Source organism: Urtica dioica, chromosome 10 (genome assembly GCF_054948205.1).
Source record: "Urtica dioica subsp. dioica isolate 48M chromosome 10, U.dioica_male_clone48M_v1_H2, whole genome shotgun sequence".
In the NCBI taxonomy this organism is placed as follows: domain Eukaryota; kingdom Viridiplantae; phylum Streptophyta; class Magnoliopsida; order Rosales; family Urticaceae; genus Urtica; species Urtica dioica.
The window spans coordinates 3,551,088-3,559,003 of NC_142765.1; the positions used below are offsets into that span (position 1 = coordinate 3,551,088).

Here is a 7,916-nt window from a genome sequence, read left to right on the forward strand (position 1 = left end):
TTAATGGTTTTTGTTTATTTGCATATAGTCTAAAATTAAGTTCTAAAAAATATTAAGAAATACCAAGCATCTGTAAAATAAATCGTCTCTTCAACAACATGAAAAAATGAAAACAAATAAATATGTATTGTAATATTAAGAAAAATGTATTGCAATATTTTTAGTGTATATATATTCTTTTAGAAATTAATATGTCATATTTATCATCACAAAAAAATGTAATGAATAATTCAACTAATCAATTTTTTTTATCAAACAAAACCAATTATCATTAGTATACATCAAGCATTCCCGCAGCAATGCGCGAGCATTATGCTTGTTATTATATATGGCCCAAAATTAAATTATCTGGATATAGAAACAAACCTGACGGATATCTAGATTTTAGAATTTTTTAACAGTATTAGTTAATTTCTTGGGCGTATGCATATTATTATTTATTATTATTATATATAATTATTATTTATATAAAGCAAAGCGCATTTTTACTGTTCATTCAGACTTGTTTTACTGTTAAATTTACGAGTTAATAGCGGCAAAAGTACTTAAAGTTTTTTCAAAACGATACTTATATACCTAAACTTTTTTTTTCTGCGGCAAAAATACCTGATGTTACTATTTCGTAGCGCCGTTAGTACTTTGGGCGTTAAGTTAAAATTGAACGGCCAAGATGTAAAGCTTCTAATATATGTTGGTTTTTATTATTTTCGTTATTATTTCTTAATATTTAATAATTTTTGGTATTATTAATCATACTGATATAATTAGTAATAGAGTTATACTCTCAAAGAAAAACATCGACATTCCTAATTCAAAAAACCATTTGAAACCCTAATTTCCTAAACCTAGAAATAAAAAAAGCCTACTCGATTGAAAAAGAAGATGTCAGAACAACAATAAGGGTGCGACAGTGACGGCGATACGAACATTTTTGTCTGCAAGAAGAAGAGTACGTTGAGGAAGAATCGAACAAAGATGAAGATGTTCAAAACACCCAGACACTCGATCGGCGCTCAATCGTGAATGACGTCTGCAATAATGGATACGTTGGTGATGGTGATTCTGATGGGGTGAGATCAGACTGTTGGTGATGATGCACCCATATAACCATGCGGAAAATTAATTACACTAACAAGAACTAATTAATATTGATTATATGTAACAAGATCTAGATTTACTCTAATTAATATTAAGCATGAGAGCAATATCAAGCAACTGAATTAAACAGAAGAGTCATTAGAAAAACTTACGGGTTTCTCCTTAGCTACAGAAACTTTAATCGAGTTCTTCAAGATCCCGTTCTGAGCTCCAATAATTCGATCTTTTAGCTTTAGCTCCCACGATCAAATCTCCGGGTACTCTCGTGGTGATGGATTTGATGATGACACATTAGTCTTTCGAAACGTAATCTCCGAGACAAATAAGAAGAAAGTATAGGCACACTCCGAATCTCACTACGACTCTAATTTATAACTTCAAATCGTATCATGTTTATGGGAATTGAATCACAGAATTCCGATGGAGAGGGAGAGAGAGAATTTCGTCCAACACAGGGGAGTTGGTCAAAATTTTTAGTTATCAACCTGTGTGATTTTTGCTTTCTCTTAGACCCCTATTTCTAGTGTGATACGAACCTCGGCCGACTAAGCTCCGAGACCCGATACCCCAATAGCACAGCGACGGATCGTTTACGTGTTAGGAACGAAGGTGGATCGAATGACGCCACGGACGGATGCGAATGGCCGTCTGATGAGTCGGGCTCGAACTCCTACACGCACCGCTTTGTAAGAGACTCGAATAGTTCTAAATGAACCAAAGAGAGAATGAAAATCCTCACAGAAAAGTGCTTAACTCGAAATCAGAATTGTCTATTCCATTCAGCCTAAAGGCTTAATTTATAGAGTTTACAAAGGTCAAATTCGCAGCTCCATGGGCCCCATAACCTAATAAGCCCATTTAGCCTTATTTAAGTACTAATAAGCATAAAACAAAAGGACCAGCCCAATACAAACCATTATGGGCGTTTTAAATAACATGTCTTGGCCCAAATAACATAAACTGAAAATAGAAAAATAGGAATAGTCTGACTAATTCAATTCAGCCCAAATAACGTTCTTCATTGTTGTTTCTTGGCTTCCTTGAATCCTCTCCTTTGCGAGCTTGTCACCTTCTTCATCTTGGAGCTTGATGATCAGATTGTTAAGCTCTTCCTTGAATCTCCTCGCTCGAGCTCTCGTCACGGGTCCTTCCGGCACTTGGTATTTTGCTTGCGGCTCCTTTTGGGGCATGTCCTCATCATTCCCCTCGTCTTGAAAAGGATTTGCCCTCAAATCATGATCTGCATCAAAAGGAGATAAGTCAGTCACATTGAATGTAGCACTAACATTATACTCACCTGGAAGATCCAATTTGTAAGCATTATCGTTGATCCTGCGAATAACTTGGAATGGTCCATCGCCACGCGGCTGTAGTTTGGACTTGCGTTGCTCCGAAAAACGCTCCTTGCGCAGATGTAACCAGACCCAATCACCAGGTTCGAAAATTACTCTCTTGCAGCCCTTGTTGGCTTGCTGCGCATACTGCTATGTTCTTCGCTCAATGTTGAGTCGTGCCCTCTCGTGAAGCTGCTTAACAAGCTTTGCTTTCTGTTCACCATCTAAATTCACATGCTCAGACATAGGAATATGAGATAAATCCAATGGCGTTAGTGGGTTAAAACCATAGACAATCTCAAAGGGTGAGAACTTAGTAGATGAATGAATAGCGCGGTTATAAGCAAACTCAACATGTGGTAAACAATCTTCCCAAGTTTTGATATTCTTCTTAATTATTGCCCTCAACAAAGTCGACAAGGTCCTATTAACTACTTCGGTCTGACCATCAGTTTGGGGGTGACAAGTAGTCGAAAACAACAACCTAGTACCCAACTTAGCCCATAAGGTCTTCCAAAAGTAATTTAAGAACTTGGTATCCCTATCCGAGACAATCGTCCTAGGCATGCCATGCAACCTAACAATCTCTCAAAAGAACAAATCAGCAACATTAGAAGCATCATCGGTTTTGTGACATGGGATAAAATGTGCCATCTTTGAAAACCTATCAACCACTACAAAAACAGAATCACGACCTCGCTTAGTCCTAGGCAAGCCTAACACAAAATCCATAGATATATCTACCCAAGGTGAGCTAGGAATAGGCAAAGGTGTATACATACCGTGTGATTGAACTTTCGACTTAGCTTTCCTACATGTGATACAATTACCACAGATCCTCTCAACATCACGCTTCATGCGAGGCCAATAAAAGTGCTCTTGGATCACTCATAGAGTTTTTGCTATCCCAAAATGTCCCATAAGGCCCCCACCATGAGCTTCCCTGACTAACAACTCCCGAAGAGAACAACTAGGCACACAAAGTCTACCAAGCCTGAACAAAAATCCATCATGCCTAAAGTAATCTCCCGACGCCATCTTCTCACACTTCGTAAATATCTCACTAAACTCTCGGTCTTCTGGATACAACTCTTTGATATGTTCAAAACCAAGCAGTTTAGCATCTAAAGTGGAAAGTAAAACATACCTTCGAGAAATGGCATCGGCTACCACATTCTCCTTACCTTGTTTGTACTTGATGACATATGGAAACGGCTCGATGAACTCCATCCATTGCGCATGCCGTTTTTTGAGCTTTTGTTGTCCCTTCAAGTACTTCAGTGACTCATGGTCGGTGTGGACCACAAACTCTCTTGGCAAAAGGTAGTGCTGCCAAGTCTCTAAAGCTCGAATCAATGCGTACATCTCCTTGTCGTAAGTGGGGTAATTAAGGGTGGCCCCACTCAATTTTTCGCTAAAATACGCAATCGGCCGTCGATCTTGCATGAGAACTGCTCCGATTCCCACGCCGGATGCATCACACTCAACCTCGAATGGTTTATCGAAGTTAGGTAATGCGAGACAAGGAGGGTTGACTAATTTCCCTTTGATTTCGGTGAACGCCTCCTCTTGTGCTTGTCCCCATGCGAACGCCACATTTTTCTTCATCACCTCCGTGAGCGGGGCAGCGATCGTGCTAAAATCTCTGACAAAGCGCCTATAAAAGCTCGCTAAGCCATGAAAACTTCGTACTTGTGCTGCATTTGTCGGCGTCGGCCACTCCTGAATAGCTTTCACCTTTTCCTCATCTACCTGCACTCCCTTTGAACTTACAATAAAACCCAAGAAAACAACGTGATCGGTGCAAAAGGTGCACTTGTCAAAGTTAGCAAATAACTGTTCACGTTTGAGTATAATAAAAACCTCACGCAAGTGTAAGACATGATCATCCAGGGTCTTGCTATAAATCAAAATATCATCAAAGTATACCACCACAAATTTACCAATGAACGAACGCAAAACATGATTCATAAGTCGCATAAATGTGCTAGGTGCATTAGTCAAACCAAAAGGCATCACTAACCATTCATACAACCCAAGTTTAGTTTTAAAAGCGGTTTTCCATTCATCCCCCTCTTTCATTCTAATTTGGTGGTACCCACTCTTTAAGTCAATCTTAGAGAAAACACACGCACCATGTAATTCGTCTAGCATATCATCCAATCTAGGAATGGGAAATCGATACCTGACCGTGATGTTGTTGATGGCTCGGCAATCCACGCACATCCTCTGGGACCCATCCTTCTTTGGAACCAATAGAACTGGTACGGCGCAAGGGCTCATGCTCTCTCTAATGTACCCCTTTGACAAAAGTTCCTCGACTTGCCGTTGCAACTCCTTCGTTTCCTCAGGGTTGGTTCGGTAGGCCGGTCTGTTTGGAAGCGAGGCTCCGGGTACAAGGTCAATCTGGTGCTCAATCCCCCGAATCGGTGGTAGTCCTGTTGGCATATCTCGAACAACAACGTCCTTGAACTCCTGCAAAAGAGAAACAATGGCAGTAGGTAGAACCTCGCCATGTTGGTTAGTGAATAAGGCAGCCTCCTTGTACACAAGTAAAATCATCGGCTGTTTGGCAAAGAAGGCTTTCCTCACATCACTCTTTCCCGCAAAGAAGTTGTTTTGTTTTCTCTCACCGATTTTGTTTTTCATGACCCCATCTTTTTTTTCACTCCCCACTTCCCTCTCGGGTTTTCTCTCTGGGACTCTCTCTTTTTTTCTCTCTGTTTTTACCTCATCCCTTGGTTCTTTTCCCTTCTCTAGGGTCCTAAACCTTTCCCTCTCTTGTTGCATCCTCAGTTGATCTTCATGAACTTGCTTTGGAGTAAGGGGTGCGAGGGTGATGGTACGATTCTTGTGCCTGAGGGAGTACTTGTTGGTGTAGCCGTCATGAGTCACCCTCCGGTCGAATTGCCACGGCCGCCCCAAAAGTATATGCCCCGCGTCCATTGGTGCCACATCACAGAGCACCGAGTCCTCATAGCTGCCAATCCGGAAACTGATAAGGACTTGTTTGTAGACACGTACCTCTTCACCGTCATTAAATCACTGAAGCTTGTAAGGACGAGGGTGGTTTGTCGTGGGAAGTCCAAGCTTCTTCACTACAGCAACGCTGGCTATGTTCGTACAACTCCCTCCATCGACGATAACACTGAACACCTTCTCACCAATATGGCACCTGGTGTGAAAGATGTTTTCACGCTGCTCCTCATCATCTCGTACAACCTGCGCGTTCATAGTTCGTCGAGAGACCAACACGAGCTCTGCTGGTGCCTCAATTTCCTCGTCTGACTCTTCTCCGGTACACTCTTGGTCTTCCTCTTCATCGTCGGTAATCATCTCTCCGGTCGGAAGAATCGTCATGCTCCTCTTATTCGGGCATTAATTCGCGAAATGACCTACTCCCTGGCACTTGAAGCACTTGATATCACGATTTCGCTGAAATGACCTCTCTGGTTTCTTTTGAGCACTGGGACCAGGATTAGATGTGGTTGGGGCCGTGGAAGTGCTTGGCTTGGCTACGTCCCCTCGTGGTTTGAAACTGCTCTTCTCGTCTCGGTTGAAGGTCTTCTTCCATGCAGGTTGTTCTGAGAATCGGTTTCCCCGCATGCTACCCCTCGTCTTGAGCTGCTTCTCAATCTTGACGGCCAAGTGAACCAAATCCTCCATCTCGACATAATGCTGCAACTCCACCTTGTCCGCTATGTAAGGGTTCAGCCCGTTGATAAATCTGGCCATGGTAGACTCGCGATCTTCCTCGATATTTGCTCGGATCATGGCAACCTCCATTTCCCGGTAGTACTCCTCAACACTGCGAGTGCCTTGCCGTAGGCGCTGAAGCTTCTGGTAGAGCTCTCGGTAATAGTGGCGAGGCACGAATCTCTTCCTCATGATGGCCTTCATCTCATCCCAAGTCTCTATCGGCTCCTATCCATCCCGTTGCCTACTCGTCACCAGCTGATCCCACCAAACAATAGCATAATCAGTGAATTCAGCGGCAGCAAGTATTACCTTCTTGCGTTCGGTGTAGTTGTAGCAATTGAACACAAACTGGGCTTTGGTCTCCCATTCAAAGTAGGCGTCCGGGTCACTTTTCCCTTGGAATGTTGGAATCTTCTGCTTGATGCCACCAATTCCTCCGTCTTCTCTGTCCCTTCCTCCATGTCTTCTTTCGAACATTCTCTCGTTTCGTCCTCCTCTCCTATAATCCTCCTCTTCAAAATCATTCTCCATCTCATCTTCTGTCTCCTCCCTAGGCTGTCTTCGTCTTCCTCTGTTGGGAGCTTGTTGGCCTTCCTCCACTCTCTCAACACGTTCTCGTAGCGGCTCCAACTCTTCCCTCATCATCCTCCGCATTTCTCCTATCATGGCTTGCATCATCAGCCTCCGGTCTGGAATTCCCTCATCTGCGTCGCCGTTGTTAGACATGGTTGCTGCAAGATATTGTTAGTAACAAAAGAAAACCTCACAAAACTCTCCCTCACGTGTTTACACTCAAATAATATCACTCAGCGCTCGTGTTTGATAATGGCGATAGTTATACTCTCTCTGCCTTTTACCACTCACTCAAACTCTCTATAGGCTCGTACCGAACTACTCAGAGACCAGGAAGGTGATGAAAGGAAATCGAAAACGATACACCAAAACGACACGAACAATAAAAACGACACCCCAAATGACACAAACAAGAAAGACAACACCACGTAAAGTTATGACTTGGTCTTATATAAGTCCCAAAAACAATTCTCCCAAGGTGCGACAAACAGCCCAAAATGTGACAAATGGTCGGAAACAAAATTTCAATAGGATGTAGGGTACCTTAAAACGCTCCAAAACACACAAGGAAACTACCAGCAAAATAAAATTTCTTGAGCTCAAAAATTCTTTTTTTTTTCGGATCCTCTTTCTTTTTCTTTTTTTTTTCTTCTTTTTTTTTTTTTTTGATATCCGGGAGATAAATAAAATGCTAATTCAGAAGTAATGTGAACGCTGAAATTGATTGTGATCACACAAAATCAGGAAACAAATGAATGGGTAATTAAATGGAAAAAGATTCTGGAAATAAGGAAACTAACTGAAATCCGGAATTAAATCCACTTGAATGTCGAAATGGATTGTGAACACACAAAACAGGAAATGCAAGAGAGAGGATTCGGGAAATAAAAGCAATTAAATGAAAAACCGATTTCAGGAAACTAGGAATCAATGAGATTTCCGAACTAAATGATAAAATCTGGAAACTGATTAACATGGACTTCCTAAAACAGACTGCGATAATTAGAATGTAGCCCCACTGAATAAAAAAAAAATTGAACTCCACGGATTCTCTTTTTTTTTTTTTTTTGATGCTCAAGAACACAGACCTAGCACGAAAAGAACACAGACCTAATACGAAGAAAACAAACACAGACTCAACACAACAAATACGTACGTACGGGATGAACACAACACAAATGGAGAAAAGAAAAACAAGGAAAACAAAGGATA

General features: G+C 41.5%; 1 pseudogene; it reads right to left on the reverse strand.

Annotated features, from left to right (window-relative positions):
* Positions 1–1,179: 1,179 nt before the first annotated feature.
* LOC149383098 (uncharacterized) lies at positions 1,180–6,857 on the reverse strand (annotated as a pseudogene).
* Between the last annotated feature and the right edge of the window lie 1,059 nt (positions 6,858–7,916).